At 39.4% G+C, this 20,434-nt stretch overlaps 1 pseudogene; it reads left to right on the top strand.

Annotated features, from left to right (window-relative positions):
- The first annotated feature begins 2,013 nt into the window (after nucleotides 1-2,013).
- The window catches only part of LOC136276856 (uncharacterized), a 41,176-nt pseudogene continuing 22,755 nt past the window's right edge, over nucleotides 2,014-20,434 (top strand).

Raw genomic sequence — 20,434 nt, forward strand, 5'->3', positions numbered from 1 at the left:
CTTCACAATCATCTTCATAATCATCGTTTGGCCGAAGACTGCCACGCTTTCCATGCTGGAGCCCTCGTTTACTCAATTCTTGAGGCAACTCAAACCAAGTTGATTTCCTTCGAACTTTCTGTTTACATTTCCGGATTTTTATTTCAATACTTCAAGCTGTAGACATCTCAAAAATTCTGCATTCTAAAGTGGTTTTTTTGGTTTATATACATATTTATATGTACATTTTTTTTTAACAATTTTCCGTTCCATTGCTCTAACCTCTTTGCACTGACAGTTCATTAGTTACCAACGGTAGACAAAGAGAGCTAGCGGAGTGTCGCGGTAACATTCACTTTGCATGGTCAGGTAAATTATTGTGCTCTTCAAGACATTTCACCGAAATGATTAAGCTATGATGGCATGAAAATAAGATTGCAACCGAAAAGTAACTCGTGAGCTTCAAAGTACGATCAAAGTTTTTTGTACTGAAGACTCTTAAATTGGATTATTTAACCATGTCATTGTCCAAGCATTTTATGCTTTCACGGAATTTTAAGAAGCAATATATTTCTAACCGCGAGTAGCTTTTATATTTACAACGAAATCGGATTGAATACCGGGATCTCTGTCGTCCGGATAGTGACAGAAGGAAGATAGATGAATTTAGTAATGATAAACTGTTCACACAAAGGGAAACGTGAAGCAACTGGTGGATGATTCATGCTAAACAGTAAGTATCTGCTTCTTAATCCATCCAAGTCATTAGGACCAGATCGAATCTTACCTAAAGATCTTAAACTGGCACAGAGATCTCTTATCCAAGGCTTGTTTGAAGTCTTTAAAAAGAGCAAGGATTGTTGTAAGTTCCCCAAGCAGTGGAAAGAATCTTCAGTTATACCTATCTTTGAAAAGGGAATAGACTGGACCTTAGAAATTTTCGACCAATATCTTTGCTTAGTGTTCCAGGAAAACTACTCGAGAGGGTCGTATGCAAGTCTATAGATGATCATATTATTTCTAATGGTATCTTAACTAATAGACAATGGGGTTTTAGGAAAGGACACTCTATTGAAAGCCTTCTCCTCCATCTTATGAGTCCTAGAGGAGAGCTTTGGATACAGGTCACAAGGTGGGAGTCTTATTCATCGATTTCCGCAAAGCTTTTGATTGCGTGGACCACATAATTCTTGCAGAAAAACCTACTCGGTGTATCGGGTGATATGTGGAGCTGGATCAATGATTATCTCACCAACCGTATGCAAAGGACTCAAGTTAACAATGTTAGATCAGGTCTAAGACCTGTTAGAGTTGGAGTTCCTCAAGGATCTTTGCTTGGCCCTAGACTGTTTGCTACTTATGTTAATGACCTACTGGATCACGTGACCATCGGGGAATTATATATGTATGCAGACGATACAACAATTTATGTTATAGGGAATTCTGTTGAGGATATTGTCATAATTTTACAAGAAGTCTTAGACCAGGTTAATTCCTGGACTCTTGAGAACAGACTGGTTGTCCACGAAGGTAAATCCGAAGCGATGACTTTGAGCATTAAGCCCTTCATAGGTCCTATGAAACCTCTGAAGTGGGGCGACAACGTCATTCGGTATGTATCCTCCTCTGTGTGCCTCAGAATTACAATCGATGACAAATTATCTTGGTCTTAGCATATCAAACTAACTCGTTATTCATTTCACTTGAAAGTTAAAATGCTGAGACGTATAAGTTTTCTACACAAATCTATTTTATAAACTATTTACTTTAAGACTGTAATCCTAAGTGTCTTATCTGGAATCGTGAAAAAAACTAGAATTGATACATATTAGAGCTGCTAGACTGATATATAAGTTACCAAAATGTATGAAGGATGATGATATATTAGCAAGAGTTAGCCGAATTTGTCTATTTCACTATGCTCCGTATCACATTAACATAGCTGGGGACGCTTGGTCTGATAAACATTATTTTCAGTTTGTCAAGAAACCATAACTTATTCCTTGTAATTATACTTTAGGCTGAGGAGTAGAAGCGGAAGGGAAATATTCATATCTCCGCGATTTGTCGAACCACAAGCATTTGAATCTTGGAGAACGGAGAAGACAGGCTTTCCGCATGGTGACTACAATTTGGTTCATTCTCGGACTTTCCGTCACCCGAGTGGTTTATGGCGGGAAATGCAGAGGTAATAGATCTTATTTACTCGCTCATTTTATTGCATCTTGTGAGTTCACGAAATGTGACCATATTTTGGGTTTTCTTTAGGTTGGTTACGAAAACATCTCTAGACACTTTACAAATGAGAGCGATCTGAATTTTAAATCAATTCAACATTTCTGTGCATGGTTGTTTGGTTACACGGTATGTTTCACCACACAACATTTGGATAATAACATTAGAAGGGAAAGGATATATCATGCAGCATTTTTTCGTTTAAAAAAACCAAATGAACCTGGCTCTTATATCCCAAATGAAATATAGCCTTGAGCTTGATTTTCTTTTCGAGGGCGATGAAGTGGGAAAGGGGTCTGGCGGGCTCGCGAAAAAGGCTACCGGTGGTTAGGAGGAAGGACCTTTAATTTGTAAATTCTCTGCTTATGCATGAGACCGCAACCACTAGCTTGAGCGTGTGCTTAAGTTAAAGTTTAAGTCAACGGGATCACTTACTATTCCCTCTTTTAATCCATCCGCCATAGTAATCTGATTATTCGCCGCTCTCTTGGCTCCTTGCTCACCTCCCCGCCCCCCCTAAAGAAGATGGATGGCTTTATTTTTAGTCGTAGATACGCCCACACCGAGGAGGCACTGCAGCGGCTCATCACACGCTTTGCGGAAGCCTGTAATGACTTTGGCCTAACCATCAGCCTGAAAAAGACTAACATCATGGGCCAAGGTGTCAGCGTCACCCCACACATCACCATTGGCGAGCACGCCTTAGAGGTAGTCGACAACTTCACCTACCTTGGCTCCTGTATCTCCAGCAACCTATCCCTGGACTCTGAGCTCAATGTTCGGATAGGAAAAGCAGCAACGGCAATGGCTCGCCTCGAAAAGAGAGTTTGGGAGAATTCCCTGTTGACCATCAACACAAAGATGAAGGTGTACCAAGCTTGCGTACTGAGCACCCTTCTCTACGGTAGTGAGACATGGACCCTCTACTCCCGCCAAGAACGCAGGTTGAATGCCTTTCACATGCGCTGCCTTAGACGACTCCTTGACATCACCTGGCAAGACCGCATCACAAATGCAGAGGTCCTATCACGGGCAGGTCTACCCAGCATGTATGCTATGCTGACTCAGAGGCGACTGCGCTGTCTCGGCCATGTATGCAGAATGGATGATGGACGCATCCCAAAGGACATCATGTACGGTGAGCTCGCCACAGGGACGCGGCCAACAGGACGACCAACTCTGCGCTACAAGGATGTCTGCAAGCGTGACTTGAAGACCTGCAGCATCAGCCCTGGAAACCTTGAGTCAGCAACAGCCGACCGTAAACTCTGGCGATCGACTGTCAAGGCCGGCGTCAAACAAGCCGAGTTGAAGAGGGAGAGCCAGTGGGAGGTGAAGAGGACTCGCAGGCGACAGAGGCTCCAGTCTGCCCCCATTCCACCAACCCCCACAAATGACTTTACCTGCGCAAAATGCCAGCGGGTCTGCGGCTCCCGTATTGGGCTTCACAGCCACAGCCGGCGGTGCAGCTTGACGTGATTTTACTTCTTAGGTGCAGATTTCCATTGTCTTCCGAGACAGACGGTTGCCAACAACAACAGATACACGAAGCGTAGCAACGATCATTGTTAGGGGTGAAAAATATGCAAATTTGTCACTCACCCAGATGTCAACATACCTTGACCATGAATCGTCTGTACTTCTTTGGATGAATCTTTTTGAATTGTTCCTCATACATCGAACACCAGTACAACAGACAGTTATGTAATAGCTATGTTCAAAATACAACTGATGGGAGACAACTTTAAAGAAGCAATCGCCTGCACCACCAACATCTAAATATTCTCAAGCCATGTTGAGCTGATCGAGATTGTAACAATTCATTAAGATTGTTTGGATTAATTCCCTGAGTAACAGGTCCCGGGTTTAACTCGATATCGCCTGAAGTAAGTAACGTTGCCCTTGAAACAAAATACTTGTGGTTTCGTTTCTTACATTTAATTGTATGACATTGAACAACATGTACAAATTCATCACGAAAAACACAACTGACACTTCACATGTCTTTTTATCCTTTGCAGTTCTTGTCTTAAAACCATAAACATAATCAATAGCAAAATACAACCTTGAACCTTTTGCACTTATGAGTGATTCCAACTCGTTTACTTTCACGCACTCTGGTTTTAAGATAATTATGGTAATCAAACGATAAAATCGTTTTCATCGCTGACGAATGTGGTACACTGTGCATCATATGAGACCTTTCATACCTCTTTATTGCTTTACTCTTGTACAATAGTTCGATATTTTCTTCTACGGTAATCTCGATGGTTCTCTATCACGGCGGACGTCTTTGCTAATACGATTGGATTTTGACTTCTTCGTTCCTTTAATTTCCCTGAATGATTTCTGTTACCATCAGATAAGTTTTCTTACTGCCTTTCGTTCTGCTTAGCCACTACAGTGTTGTGGTTGGATATAATGGACTGATCAGTTGAGCTACTGATGTCTCTAGCAGCTTTGTTTAACCTTAGGTTTGATTCATGCTTTTGCTGATACGAGTGCTCATAGGTTCCCCCATAAGTTCGATCAAAATTTCGCACGTTAGATTCACTCGTTAAAGACTCACTATTTATACACACCTTGTGAGCTTGGAGGATCAATGACTCTACGCATTCAGCGTCTACTCTCAAAGTCACACCTTCAGTCTTTTAAACAGCTTTGACTAGCTTACACATGTGCTAACTGCGACGAGTATTAATCGAAACTTCCTCGAAGAAAAGTCGAATTATATTTCAACAGTACGGGCCATAACCATTTCTGGATATCGGTTTCGAGCTTTGTGATTGGGTGAGATCAAAACCAAAACAAAGCAAATTTGGCCGAGAGGTGCTGGAAACAAGAAGAAGCTGATTTTTGTTGTTGTTGTGGCGGCCATGTTGTAATGCGGTAGTAAGCTGAAACAAAATTCGCTAATAAGGACTGGACGTAAGATACCATTAAAAATATTCGTTTATTTAAAACATTCAACATGCATGTTCTCGACATTCTCGCATTCTGGAAGAGTAAAGCGGATTCTTTCTAGCACAAATTCTTTGTAACGCTGTAGTCCTTCCACCAAGAGCGTCACAGGAATAAAAGCTCCTCCGCCAGCCTGTTTGTATCTGGAAAACTTCTGGGCAGAGCTTGGCCTCGATGTTACTGTCCGTTCTCCGTTGATTTCCCTATTTTGGGTTACAAGAAAACCAATTAAATAAGATTGAACCAAATAATGCGCACTGATAACAATTGGGACGAGTGAGGTGTAAGATCGCGGAATCGGGACAATTTCATTTCTCTCCAGTATAGGTCGAGGAAAGACAATATCTTGCTTCTCTCCGATTTTTAAATAGACATTATCAATTTCAGTCCATCAAGCCTTTACGAAAAAGTAACAGTAAAGCAAGAAAACAGTGACTTACCCTTCAATTCCTGGTTATTATGATCGAATTCAATGAAAGAGAATCATACAAGGTATTTTGCGCGCTATTGATCGATTTGCGGGAGAATCTAGGTCTCAGAACACTACAAATTCGGTCCTACAGCTTTTAGTCAGCAATAATATGTCCTTTACAATTACCCTTTGATTTGAACACCCTGTATAGAAAATTTGTTTAGGTAATCACTGCAAAATGTGAAAGCACGAGCGGTGTTTCTAAACGAGTTTCACAATTACAGACAAGTCCCTTGTGGTTTTAGACGAAAATTTCACTCTAATCAGTTCGTGTAGTTAAACTCCAACCTTTGTTTCCGGAATGCTGTACTAGAGACACTTCGGCAAGGCTTTCCACCAATGTGATTTCTTTATTTTCATCTTCATGCCGCCCTTTCGCACATTTCCCGGATACGATACCTGAAGATGTGAGAGCTCAGTGAACGAATACCTCTTTGTTTTATGTTTGCCCGAAGGAGAACTTACTCGCTGAATAATCACATTTATGTGTTAGATCCGTGGTTTCCTGAAATTGTTTTTTAGTGTGCATTTGCCTTGGCTGAATGAATCTCTCTGATGTCAAGATCGACATTGATTCGAAATTTCATCACTGACCCTGGTCCGTGGCAGATTTGTGCCACAAAAACGACAAAGTGTCTCGAGATACTGAATGTGTTCATCCATGCTGTTGGCTTGATCTGAAATTCACAATGTAGGCTTATAAAGGTCCGATAAATAATTGTCCTTTTACTTTAAATTGGCCGGCCACAATGTATGGTTAAAATTTATGGTTTGCACGATACTCCGATGGATCTTAACAAAGGAATCCGTCTGGTAGTTTGCACACTAACAGACTTTCAACGTTCGTGCACTCGATTGGAATTTTGACAAATTGGAAGCAAATTTATTCTATCTTTTTAAAAGATTTTTTTAAGGAATCAAAAAAAATGTTGCATACCTGAAAACCTCAGCTAAAGAGAGGTTATTCCTCGATCGAGCCCTTCGCAACATGGACCTCCACCCGACTTTTCATCTGAATTTTTCCTTCTCGTCATCGCGACTGCCATCAGTTCTTTGCTTGTTGTGTGTAATTGCTTGTCTTTTGTAATTTTGCAAGGTTTCATGGGATATGGGTAGGGAACTAAGTCGCTAGGGCTCGAATAAAGTATTGAGTGAGTTTCCTCGATGTCCCACTACGACATTCATGTTGGTGACGTCATCAAGTATCCGGAAATGGTTATGACCCGGACTGTTCAACGTCGCGGCATTTACTTCGGAAAATCGATAGACGCGTTGCAGTATTATTTCGGAAAAATCGATACCGATGGGTCTGCCGTTGATATGTCTCACCAGGGTATATGGGCTGATGCACTTGCTATACTTGCATTAAACTTGACAATCTGCGTTATAGAATCTAATCCAGGGTTTTTATCGGTTACAAATATCAGTCCACTGTGCTCAGAAACTGATACTACTGTTAGAAATGTTGGACATGAAACACAATATGTTTTAACTGTTCCATCCAGTGAAGGAATACATGAAGGATTACATGACAAGAAGGCGAAGAAATAATGATTTCAGAAATAAGCCGCAAAACAGAGCTCTGCAAGCTAAAAGATCAGAAAATATTGAAAAAACATGAGAATCTCAAAGGCGGGCATTTAATTTAGCAAACGCAAAGAATTAAATCCTGATCATATCAGAGAACTAAATAGGCAGGCATTTGCCAATAGTAAAAAGAGTAACCATCAGCATGAACGAGAAGTGAACAAAATGCACAGAATAGAAAGAGATCCTTTATGTCTGGGTTGAACGCATGTGGACCATGACCTGCCTAAGGCAGCTACTGAAAGACCACTTCGTATAGCAGTTGATGAAATACACGAATTTAAATGTCAAGATTCTACACAAAAGATGCAAACAATGACAAAATTCATTTAAACTTTTCACGATAACATCTAGTGTGGTCCTGAATATGTATGTACTTGCTATGATTATTTATGGATCGGTCATCTGTCAGAAATTGTTCCTAAATGTTCCGAAACTTTGCTTGAAGCATGTATAACTACCACTGCTAGTACAAAGAATACGAAATTGATTTGCTCTATTTGCCGGTCAAACCTAAGTAATGGGAAGCTACTAGTCTGTTCTAAAAAAAAATGGAATTCTCTGTGAAACCACAATGTTTAAAATTGACACCTTTAGAAGAAAAATAAATTTCTCCGCGTATTCTATTTATGCAAATACGTGAACTCCCCCAGAGGTGGACGATTATCTATTCATGGCAATGTTGTAAATGTATCAGCTGATGCAAATTCAACTGTTAGCACTTAAGCAAAACCAATCAATGAATCACAAACTATCCCCTTCAAACTTGTAATTCAAAGGTTGAATTACAAGCATCATTATCAATTTCAGAATGTTGGATCAAGAAAAGTGTTAAAAGCAGTAAAATACCTCGTTAAGGCAAGTGATTGTTTCAAAATGAGCATATAGAACTTCAGGAAAATTGGCTTGATAATCCGGATACTAGAGCTAATGATGCTCTTGCAAATCAAAGTAAGAAATAGAAAGAATTCCTCAGTAATCCACGCTCAAGCACCGGTAATGCTCAAATACATTCAATTGATCCTATACCTAAAATTACTATTTCTGAAGCTACTCAAAGACATGATAATTACACCGAACAATTGATCACTGACTGTAATAACAATTGCAATGATGGATGGTGTGAAGTCGAGGAGAGAACTACAGGTGTCACAGATACTCTTCCTTCTTAATGAAGAAATCCTCGAAACCACCTCACCTTAAAATAACACAAAAACCTTTCCACAAACTCTATCTTACTCCTCCTCATTCACCTCCCCAAGATCTCCTACGAAACATACCGGAGGGGTTCTGACCATTCAAACAACATCAATCCAGCAGTTCAAAGTAATTCTAAAGAGTTTCAATGCTATCCGAGAGTTACCCATTAGCTGCCTATGTTTAGCTGTAAAAGTGTATGTTTTTTTTAAGAGGAATTTTAAAAATCTTCAAAACCCACTCATACATGCAATGTATCCACGACTTATTTACAGTCTCCTTTGAGAAAACAATCAATTAAGCGATTCGTGTTCGAGAAATGAGGCCATCTTTGAAGCTTAAAAACTTCAAGAGGGGGACGTTGGAGTCTATTAGAAGCCGCAAAACCGTAGGAAAAAATCATCCAAAAACCGCAAAAATCCGATCAAAACCGAAAACCGCATGCAAAAAAAGTTCGATTTGGACCGGAAACCGCATGACAAGAGGAGCGTGCATATCGAAGAGGAATCGAAACCCAAATACGAAAAACCGAAAACCATATCGGATTTCCGGAAACCAACTGCTGCAAAACGGAAAATCCTCAAACCGAAATAAACACCGAAACGAAAAAAGTGTTTCAAGTTATTAAGCACAAGAACCGAAAAACCGATCTCAAAAATAACCAAACCGAAAATCCCAATGCCCCCTCCTCCTTTAAATTGTTTTGTAGCCATGAAATCACGAGTTATGCAAATTCAATTAACCACTGTCAATTTATTTCGTTTGAGTGAGTGAAAGGAAGCAGCGGCGTCTCTGTTGGTCTCTTTAGTCTGTGTAAAGGCTTTTTCGTGTTTAACTGTTCTTTTTTCCGACCTTTTACCGTGTGGGAAAATTGGCCACTAGAAGAGCCAGAGTGACACGAATGACATAAAGAGGATGAGGGAACAGCTGCCGCTTGTTGTTTGTCACGCAACATGTCCTTACACACAAATTCTGTCAGTGCAAATTAGACGAGCATTAATAAGCGCTCGTGGCTTATTATATTGCCCAAAATGTTTCTTATTTTCCCGTTTCAGAGGAATTAAAATCGAAGGCAATAAGGCAGTATTAAGTCAAAAAAAAATTATGGTTAAACTTAGGAGGTTAACATGGTGTACAGAAGAACGAAAAGTTGGGCTTAGCAAAAGTCACTTTAGAAAAAGAAATTTCGATATTTCTATCAACTGCAAGTTAAAAGTAATATTCAGTCAAAATTGTTTGTTTAATCTTTGTGTGCAGATGTTTTTCAGGATTTATCCGAATCCTACTGTCCCGCAAAGTACGTCGATGTCTGTTGTCCGTTAGCAACTCAGATAAGCAGGGGAAAACCATTTTGTATGGAACCTCAAAATTCCTCAGCTTGTAAGGCGGGATTTTTCTTCAGCAAACATTCGATGAAAGTTGAACCCTGTCCTGATGGTAAGTTGGTAGTTCCCTGATGATATATATGATCATTTTGCCATCCCAGAAGTGAAAAGTCGCAACAACAACTCTCGGATGTTTGTTATAATGAAATATAGTCAGCAGCTACATAGTAATGTCCAAACGGGGAAAATTAAAGAAAATAGTGGTTTCTTTCACAGTCAATGGATAAGATCTATCTATCATCAATATCCTAAGTGCGCTCATGGAATGGTTGGTAAAGTGGGAAGGGGGAGGAGGTAGGGGGAACTACTACCCATTCATTCTCTTAAATGAAATCAACACGATGTTGTCACAACTTGCAAAGCAATGCCATTGGAATATATCAGCAGATAGCTCCATTGCAGATGAGAAATACGTGTTATCAAGGAAAAACATGGCGGTTAACTGAGAAAATATTTCTACCAGGCTGGATATTTTTTTTAAGGATCCGAAGACGCTTACCGTTTTGTAACGAACTTCAGGCCGAGATCAAAACTTGTATATTTTATCGCTGTCGTCTCGGCTGATTTCTGCAGACTGATTTAGGTAGGCCTTTGCATTGTGACACTCGCAGAACTAAATTGGTAAATGAAGGATTTACAAGAATTCCTGCTTGTGTAGTTACATATTATTTCATATGTTTAGATAGAAAACAATTTTTTTCCTCTCGTACCCCGCTGTTACGGATTCTCGTTATTGCAGACACTAAATCTCCCCCTTCGCCCCCTCCCCCCACCACCTTCTTCTCCTGGATGAATTAGATGTAGAAGAGGCAGCGCAATTGTTTACATGATCTCATGAAAAGGATGAATTTCACCCTCAGCAAAAACGCAATTAAGGCGAAAAGTCACCTGTCGGCTTGAAGTTAGAATCTACCGTAACATTGAGGAAATATTGACTTTATGAATATTTTCAGGCTTCTATTGTCCTCAGGACCAAGTCTGTATCAAACCATGTCCACAGGGAACATACTGTGTTAGAGATAAACTAGTTAACGCCACAGTAAGTTTTTTATGATCTTATTCACGACCGAGTGAGTGGAACGGTGCTTTTATGGTTGGTGCGTTGGACTCTGGGTCGAGAAGTTCGACACTGGCTGGGTCTTTGGGCAAAACAGTTTAATTTTACAGTGTCCTTACCACCCAGGAGTGTTATTGGCTGACGGCCAATTTACTTGAGCTAAAATCACTTTTCAGATGGAGACCTAAACAATTTCGACTTCCCCTAACACGTGGGTGGATCCTGGAGTTAACTGTGGAGGGGAGGGGGGGAGGGATTGTGGGGGAAGGAGCTCGTTAAAGTGATCTTGCAAGAACTACAATTCTAATGAGGTTTGAGTCTGATAACACACTTTGGCCAAAGTTTTATGAAACCAGTGTCACTTTATATGTTTTCAATTATTGATTTACGCTTCTAAATGCTCTGTTCTATGTGACGATCTTTATGATGTCATATCTTTAATGGCAGAGCCCGTGGTGCGCTCAGCTCATGATGAAAACATTCATCTTATTTTCTAGAAAAAATCGCCTTTACTGTGCCTCGAGAGTGGAAAATGCTGCAATACTTCTCAGTCTCCTCCTATCTGTGATTCTCATGCAGCTTCTAAGTATATTTGCCCTGGAGCCAAGCTCCCAGTTCCCTGTCATCCAGGCAACTATTGCCCAAACGTCACCATTCAAAAGACGTGTCCAAGTGGACATTTCTGTCGGAAGGGAAGCATGGAACCACAACGCTGTCCGGTATAAGTAATTAGTCTTGTTACACATATTTGGTAATAGTCACAATATTGTTATTCGATAGTGCACATCCGAAGGCATCTCTTAAGTGGTAATAGCCGTTAAAGACAGATGCGAGAGAAACGGGATTTTTAAGGCTATTTGGCCATGGGAAATCCAAGTTCAAAACTATGGAAATTGTAAATGTTTATGGAAATACTATAATCTAAGAATTAATTCGGCTTATTTTTACTCCGTACTTCAAATATGAATATCAATAGCAAATGATAAAACTGCAAAGAATACTAAATAATGCTCATAAAATGCATCCTTTTCATGAATGCTGTGCATTATAAGAATTTAGTTCATTTACGGGGAAGAAATTGATGCAACTCGATTTAAGGAGGAACAAATTTGTGCCTTCCGTGACTTTACAGGTTGACTATTTCACGGCGCCAAACCCCTTTCTAAGTGAAGCTGTCTTTGGTAAGATTGGTTCGGGGCAGTGAGTAGCTAATTTTGTTTTCCACGTTGAAGCTGCAATACTTATCCCAGTCGCTTTTGCATCTACGTTAAGTGCAAATCAAGTATGGGAATATCAATTCATCTTATATCGTTCATTTGCATTTCGTGGCAGAAACATGTGGAAGATGCCATCCCTGTTGTTGCATGCACAACTCCTTGTGGAGCGTAGTCTTATTTTGGTCTATTTTCAGATTCTCTCCATATGCAAGAAAGGGTCTTCATTTCCTATCAGCGCCCCTGGTGGTGTTTTACTCATCTTAGCAATATTGCTGGTAATGCTGTTGCTTTTGCACTGTTTCAACCACGAAGAAAAACTTATAGAATGGTTTGAACGTTATGTAACAAAGAGACTCTTCCCAAAGCGGAGTTTAAGAATGCAAGAGAGTATCAGGAGGAACACTTTGGATAAATACCGAGAGGAGGCGGAGCCCAAGACACAAACCAGCACCATTCGTTTTCAAAACCTTAGCCTCTCTCTTAAAAAGGTAAATATCTGGTTGCGCAGTGGAAAAGGAGAGAAAGAGGCCTTTTGTTATCAATCTCAAAGTAACGGTCAATCTCGTGTAAGAATATTCGCCGAAGAGTATTTTTCTTACTACCGAGTCCGGAGACTTTATTTAGTTACGTACTATCGACAGCCAAAATAAAATTGTGGTTAGTGTTACTGCTACTGCCACTGTTATTATAATAATACATATGATACTAATAATAATAATAATAATAATAATAATAATAATAGTGATAATTAATGGCATTGATGATGAAAATAATAACAATAATAATAATTGAAATGATATCATCTTCATCTTGTTATTCGTATCATTCATTACTTTTTTTTGTTTACTTTTGGCGCCGAAGTACTGCAGGGGAGCTTGTTGACACTTAGACAAAATTCGACGCGAAAGTGCGCCACGGAAAATAAAAACCAATTCATGGCATATATTTCGAAGGACTCTAAGTTAAAGTAAGATTTTCTGCATGCGTTGGAGAGTAAAGGAAGAATTTATGCTCTGAACATATTTCAATTGGAGCGTAATCTTTAGTGAAAGGAGAAAACTAAAGAATCAGTCAGAGCTTACTTCTACAAATATTTGATACCACACACATTGTAAGTAACAGAATTTTTATGTAGTTATGCTTTGTGTGTTGTTTTCTTCATTTAACAGACTAAGGTAGCCATTCTTCAAGGCGTGTCCGGTCAACTCCTACCTGGGGAAGTAACTGCGGTAATGGGTCCCTCGGGATCCGGCAAAACAACGTTTCTCAACACCCCTAGTGGAAAAGCCTATTATGGGGTTGGTTTTCCATTTGAAATAAGTGTAACAAAAATACTCTCATCGGAGCTTAAAATTCGAGTGAATTGTGCCAATTATTGACTTCAGCATTTCTGAGCTCAAGGGTGTGATCAGTCCCTGGATGCTGTAGAAGTTGATGCATTCCTAGGTGCTACCAGGGCTTCACTTTCCCTTGGTGTCGAAAACTGAAAATGGTCTGATAGTATTAAAGTGGCCATTAGCAATATAAAAGATGGCTGGATGGTTAGTTCTTTGTAGGAGCCTTCAGCTAGTAGAATCCGATATAGGAAAACTAAAATATTTCCATCATTTAAATAGAAAATATGTCGTTGAAAACCTGCGAAAAATACTATTTTAGGCTTTTTTCTTGCTATTTTTTGTAGTTGCGACTAATATTTTCAATACCACAACTAGAAAATATACGACAATGCTATCTTTACTTATGACAAGCATGTTCAACTAAACCTGGGTGTAAACCTATTGTGACCTCATGAGCGTGAAAGTAATTGACTTGATGAACAGAATTGAGATTGAAGAGAGATCTGGTAAAACGATGCAACATACTCTTAGAAAGCATTAGGGTTGACTTATTTGAACAAAATTTCAAGCCCGCTTACTGCAGTTTCTTATTTCTGTTTCCAGAAACGCGCCGGTAGTCTATTCATCAACAACAACTTTGTATACGATCTGGGCGTTTTCAGAAACATCACGGGATTTGTTCCACAGGTTAGTTTTGCGTCAGAAATAAGGAAGCAACTGCTTAGTTTTTTCTATTGGTGTAATATCGGTGTCGTTCAAGAGGGCCACCGCCGCGCCCTTCGCCCAGAGACGGTTAAAGTTCTTCATAATAAAATGCTTGAGACAATTCAAGTTATTGATGCAGTGTTTGAAATTAGACTTAAACAGAATATGACTTAACAGAATATATAAGAAGGAAACTTCTGTGTCAGGCAACCTAAGGAATTAGTCCTTTACTCATCCACATTATATGCTTCTACTCAACTTGTACTGTTTTTTTTCAGGAAGATATCATGCACAGAACACTAACAGTGAAGGAGGTGTTGATTTATCAAGCAAATCTAAGATTGCCATCCTCGATTTCCAAAGACGAAAAGCAAAAGAGAGTCAACGAGGTATGTCACTGATTAAAATCTTTTATTGTACTGGAACTGAGTAATGGTGATGAGGGACCTGTAGGTAAGCTCGTTCTACATCACTCACTTTACCATAAAATTAAATAGTAAAATTGAAACAGTAAAATTGACCCATTTGGTTCGGCAGGTCTTGGATCGTCTTGATTTGGCGCATGTCAAGAATACAAAGATTGGAGACGAGGTATGGGCTTTCTCAAGAGAAAAACGCTTGCCAGTGTGAGGACCAACTCTTGAGTATGCAGTATATTATCATGACACCATTACAAAAAAATTACTGTGCCAGCAACTGGCCGTTGAAAACAGCGTCTCAGCTTCACAGCTTCTATCTATTGCCATTTCGAGTTTTACGTGTAGATATGTGTCATTTTCGTAGGAATATATGTTTCAGGCTAGTTTTGTTGATTTGCTCGTCTAATTGTTCTTTTTTTTTATGTTAATTTTTTTTATTGTCTTTTTAGGAATCAAGAGGCATTTCTGGAGGGCAAAGAAAACGCGTCAACATAGGAATGGAATTGGTGACTGACCCAACGTTGCTTTTTCTTGATGAGCCGACGAGGTAGCGAGTTGTTGCATGTGATACGGATATTCCTTTTTGGTTTCTTTTAAGGTGATTAGGGCACAACAAGGCAAAATATCATGAGTCGTTGCCATAGGTCCCCAGTGTCCCATTTATACCACCATAGTCGCCTGATTATGCATTCTAAGGCTTTGACATTAAGGTGCTTCCATTCTGGATTCATTGAACTCTACATTTCCTTTGTTACTTCTCTTGTAGCGGACTGGACAGTACTTCAAGTTTGATGGTCGTGGATGCGCTGAAGGCCGTAGCTGAAAAAAAAAGAAACTGACAATTGTTTGCGTCATTCATCAGCCAAGATACGAAATATTCAGTAAGTCTGGACTGCAAATTGCACCAAGTTTTTTTTTTTTACTCTGATTTGTTTGCCGTCTCAAAACATAGACAGAAATAACTTTTTGATTCTAATATTTGATGAGAGTAGAAACAGAAGCAGTGAAACGATTTTTCGGGTATAATATGTTTCTCAATTTGCAAAATTCATACAACCCAAAATTTATAATTCAACCCCTCTTTCTGGTTGTCATGTTCCATTTTTTTTTATTTTTTTTTTTTGGTAAATTCCACAAAGTTCTCTTTCTTGCGCCCGGTGGACGAACCGTCTTCCTAGGAAGTGTACCAGAGGCAGAAAACTACTTTGAAATGCTTGGATTTCAAATACCTGAGAAAGTGAACCCAGCAGATTTTTACATGGATGTTATTGGCGGATTGTGGAAGGGCTCTGATGAATCAACTAGTACTTTACCCGAGCGTTGGGAGCAGTATGCTGCTGGAAATAACGCGGGCGCTGAAAACACTGACTGTGCTGATGGGAGCCGGGCAGATCCAGATGAAGGCCTTTTACATCTACTCTGAAACTGTTCAAGAGAAACCCAAATAAAGGTAATCAGTGATTTCCAAAGGTATTAAAAGTCTGCTCCCCACGATCAATGATAGTTGATTGTCGCCTAAATCAATTCGATATTAATCGATGTTTGTCAGTCAGTTTGTATGCAAATATCTGCCGATCGATTAGGAGTCGTCAATCGCAATTAGGAAATCTCTCATTTAAAGCTGTTTCTACTGTCAAAGATTCTTCGCTTTCTCAATGATATCTTGCGGTCTATGCTTCTACCTCTTAATGGAGAGTTTACTTCAGAGTTGAGTTGACTTCAGTTGTTAATTGCTTGTATTAAGGAAGGATCCAAACAGAAAAGAACTAATACATGGAATGAAAACTAAATTACAGTGGGAAATAGAAATCGCTTACAGTCGACATGTTGAAACGGGTTCCAATCCCGTTGAAGCCTAACTTTTTTCAGGCTTCTTTGGTACAATCTCTTTAATTGCAACACAACTGCGAGGATCATTTTTTTACTTCTGACTCGACATGTTGAAAGTTGATGAAGCCTTGCATCGACAAGATCTGCTTATTAAAATCGTGGTGGATTCATTGAGTCTGACTGGGCGCGCAGCTGCAACTTTGGGAGCTCGCGCTACATTCTGTGGCTCGAATAGAAAATAGCCTGATGATGGACGTCAGCAGCTCGTTGAACGTTGCAGGCTATTCAAATTCCAATGTCCCGCGTTTTATAATGTTCAACTTCATATTCTATTTGACCTTCCTTCTCTTCAACGAGACCCACCCACAAGGTGATTGCCCTTTCAATTTCCATTTTCAGATCAAGACAAGCAGATGCCCAACTTCTTGATTCAGTTTACCACATTTCTTCGTCGTGAGATTCGACTGCAGTTTCGTTTGTCACGATCACTTCTTCTAGATCAGTTCTTGGTGTTACTTGCAGGGGGTACCCTAGGGGCCCTCAGGATGGAGGTTAGTTGACGTTCATGCCAGTGTTTAACGTTTTTCAAATAGGGATCACTACTGCTGGTGTGATACATCGCGCGCAAAATGGTTTTGACTGAGAGCACCGTTTTTGAAATCTTTTATGTATCTTAGTCTCAGAGAGATTTGTTGCTAAAGATTACAGTACAACGCAGACAAGCGTTTTGTGGAAAGAAGCAAGGGTCCCAAAAGTCAGGATATTTTAAATAACTGTGATAGCCAAGTTGTCGTCAATAACTGAAAATTATCATGGCACCGATGCTTAGCTTTTCGCACAGGGCGAAATTTGTAAATTCTTCCTGTGCTAAAAAAAAAAAATTCCAGAGTACTTTCCTACAATCTTTGTATTCTTTCTATCTTAAGTGACAATTCGTCGAACTTGAAAATACCTTTTTTATTTCTATCACAGGCTCCCCTTGAAGAATTCTTCACTCTCGTCACCCTTAGCTCCTTAGCAATTGGTCTGACCGCCATGTTATCTGCGTTGAGATGTTTTGGTAGCACCAGGACAACTTTCTGGCGGTAAGGGGTGGGGAATTGCATTTCTTGATCTGTGTGAATAACGATTCAAAAAAGACGATCGACGATGACACTAGAGAAGAAAACGCAGAAGACGACGAAATGACAAGAAAAACGGACATTTAAACGACACGTTTTTTATGGCAACGGCTACAAGGACGAGTACGAAAATTACTACAACAACGACGACGAAACGATTCGGAGGACGAAAACGACGGTGACGATTAAAACGGCAACAAAAAACGATGGCGTCGAAGACGAAGTGCAGTGACGAAGTCGTAAACGATAACGAAGACAGGTAAGAAGACGGCGGTTATGGATTCTTTCTTCTTCGATATTTGAGAAATTTTGCTAACTTCCAGGAGAAAAACCAATAATTGGAATTCCACGTTCCAAAGAAATAGCGAGGAGACTAAATCGGACTCATTGGAACGTATCGACTTTCTTGGAAATGTTTCGGCTGAATCGCTCAGCCTTCATCCGACTGTTGGAATATCAGTGGTTTAATACTTACTTTTACACTTACTTTTATTCCTATTTGATCTTCATTATCAATGTCACTTTGCAGTGAAGCCGCAGCTGGTGTCAACAGGATAAGTTACTTTGTGGCTGTCAATGTCACTCAGATTCCCATAATCGTCATCACTCCTGTTGTTTATTTGAGCCTGCTGTACCCACTGATTGCACCTAGAGGTAGAAATAGACGTCGTTTTATGTGATAGGCATACGTTTTCATGGCTGTTGGAATAGCGCGTGCCTCTGTTTGTCTCTCCTATCAACCTGATAATCTTATAAGCCCCCTTTGTATTTTTTTCAACTTTTTCCGCTTTCGGCGTCTACAAATGTCTATAGTCGACCAAAGTAATAGTCTCCGTTAGTATGATACTTGACGTAAGGCCAGAAAGTCAGCGAATGTCAGGGTTGAGGCCGAACAGGCGCACAGCATGAGATAATAAACATTTCATGATATCTTGCGCACAGTTATACCTCCCTCCACCCCCTCTTTACCTTTCAAACTTAGATCAACGTGTCCGTTCTAATTTTTTTGAAAATTTATTAAAGTTCACACGGCAACCAGGTGGTTGATTTCACTTTGAAATGGCAATGATTACATTTTTTTTGTTCAACTCGCTAATAAATCCTATAATTTACGCCATACGAATGCCAGAATTTAGAGCGGGTATGTTACAAATAATATTTCGTAGAACTCCACACGGTCTACAACCGGTAAACATTCCACTTCAGGACCGTTAATTTGTAATGTTTGGAGAAATATAAATTGAAAAAAAAATTTAAGCTTGAACTAAACAGGGAAAAATCGTGCGCGCTTCTCTGCATTTCTAACACAGGTCCATAACGGAAAACTAACGTCAATGATGATGTTCAAAGAAAATACTGTTTGTTAGATTTAGCAGAGTACAAGAGAAAAAAATGTTGAGTCACTGATTGGGCTGTTATCATTAAATAACTGTATAGCCAGTCATTTCAATAATCTTAGATAAGGAGTCCATAGCAATTTTTTTTTTCACAGAAAGGCACAAAAGAATGAAAAGCCTTTGCCTAGATCAGTAAAACGACATCGAAGTGTTTATTTCAGTACTGTTGTTTCCATATAGATAACAAACTTCTTCTGTTACGGAAACTGAAACAACTTGTTGTAATATTATATTATTACGGAGAGAAACATTAAAGTTTTTTTGGATGAAGCATTTTCTTTTGTTATTTTTCTAGGTTCTTTTTCTTTTGTTGTTTAGCTGCACGTTTCAAACAGAATGCAGTCATGCACAATGGGGTAGATTAAACAAAAATTAATGTTTTATTACTTCAAGTGATGACACCGCTGATATCAATCAATGAACTTAAAAGAAGCATTTTTATAGTGTTTTAGACACGTTTCACTAAGGACGGTACATAGGACGGACGAATATATTCAAGGCAACCCGAAAATGTGATACCATAGACAGCTATGACCGGCTGAATGGTTATGTATTGTTTGTTATTTACAATAACTGATTACACAGTACGTGGGTTAAAAATTGAAAGCCAACACTTGTTATTACAAGAGAAAGGAAGCTCAAAGACAATTCTTTAGAAACTGTAGCGTGACATGGATGATCTCCACGGTCGAATAGGAATAAAAGTTGGGAAAGAAACAAATGAATGATAAAATACCATTTCCCTTTGTTGAGCAGTTGCTTTTAGTTTGGTTTGGTTTTGTTTTGCTGTGCGAATTATCAGCCAGAATGTAATAGAAAACAGTCAACATTAACAGGAAGTGAAAGAAAAAATCTCCTTTTAACAACCATGGGTGATAATCCCGCCAATAAATCAATCAATATTATTGTACCAATATTACGTAGACCCATTTCTGATAAATCAGTGGCAAAAAAGCGATGATCTCTCGTTTTTTAGGACTTCGAAACGTTTCGCTATACATTCCTTTCTTGCGAGTTGCAATGTTTGCCCCGTGGCGATCCCAGAAATCTTCGCGCAAACGTAAGGATCCGATTACTGACAACTCATTTATTACTGCTTGGTGGATGTGAGATCACGCTGCGAGGTGATCATCCCGCGTAATAATCGTCATGGCGAAAATATGAGAGTTTGTATGGGAATAGAAACGATCGCTCTTTGAATAAAACCATAAAGTCAAATTCTCAATAAAAATACCTCGGCAGGTTATTTATTTTATTTTGAGGAAACTAGCGGTTATTGGGTGGACACCAGCGCCAGTGAGGACTTGTATCGTTTGTGCCTTACTCTCGGGCATTAAAAAGCCGCTTTGTGTACTGATGCGGAAGACTTCCTGTTTATTATAATTGGTGCAAGTTTAATTTCTTTATCAAAAAGACAAAGGCGAATGGCACAAAGACTTAATAACAGTTGTTTTTGTCAATTATGAATTTACTTACTACAATCATCTTCATAATCATCGTTTGGCCGAAGACTGCCACGCGTCCATGCTGGAGCC

This window comes from Pocillopora verrucosa, chromosome 3 (genome assembly GCF_036669915.1).
Source record: "Pocillopora verrucosa isolate sample1 chromosome 3, ASM3666991v2, whole genome shotgun sequence".
In the NCBI taxonomy this organism is placed as follows: Eukaryota; Metazoa; Cnidaria; class Anthozoa; order Scleractinia; family Pocilloporidae; genus Pocillopora; species Pocillopora verrucosa.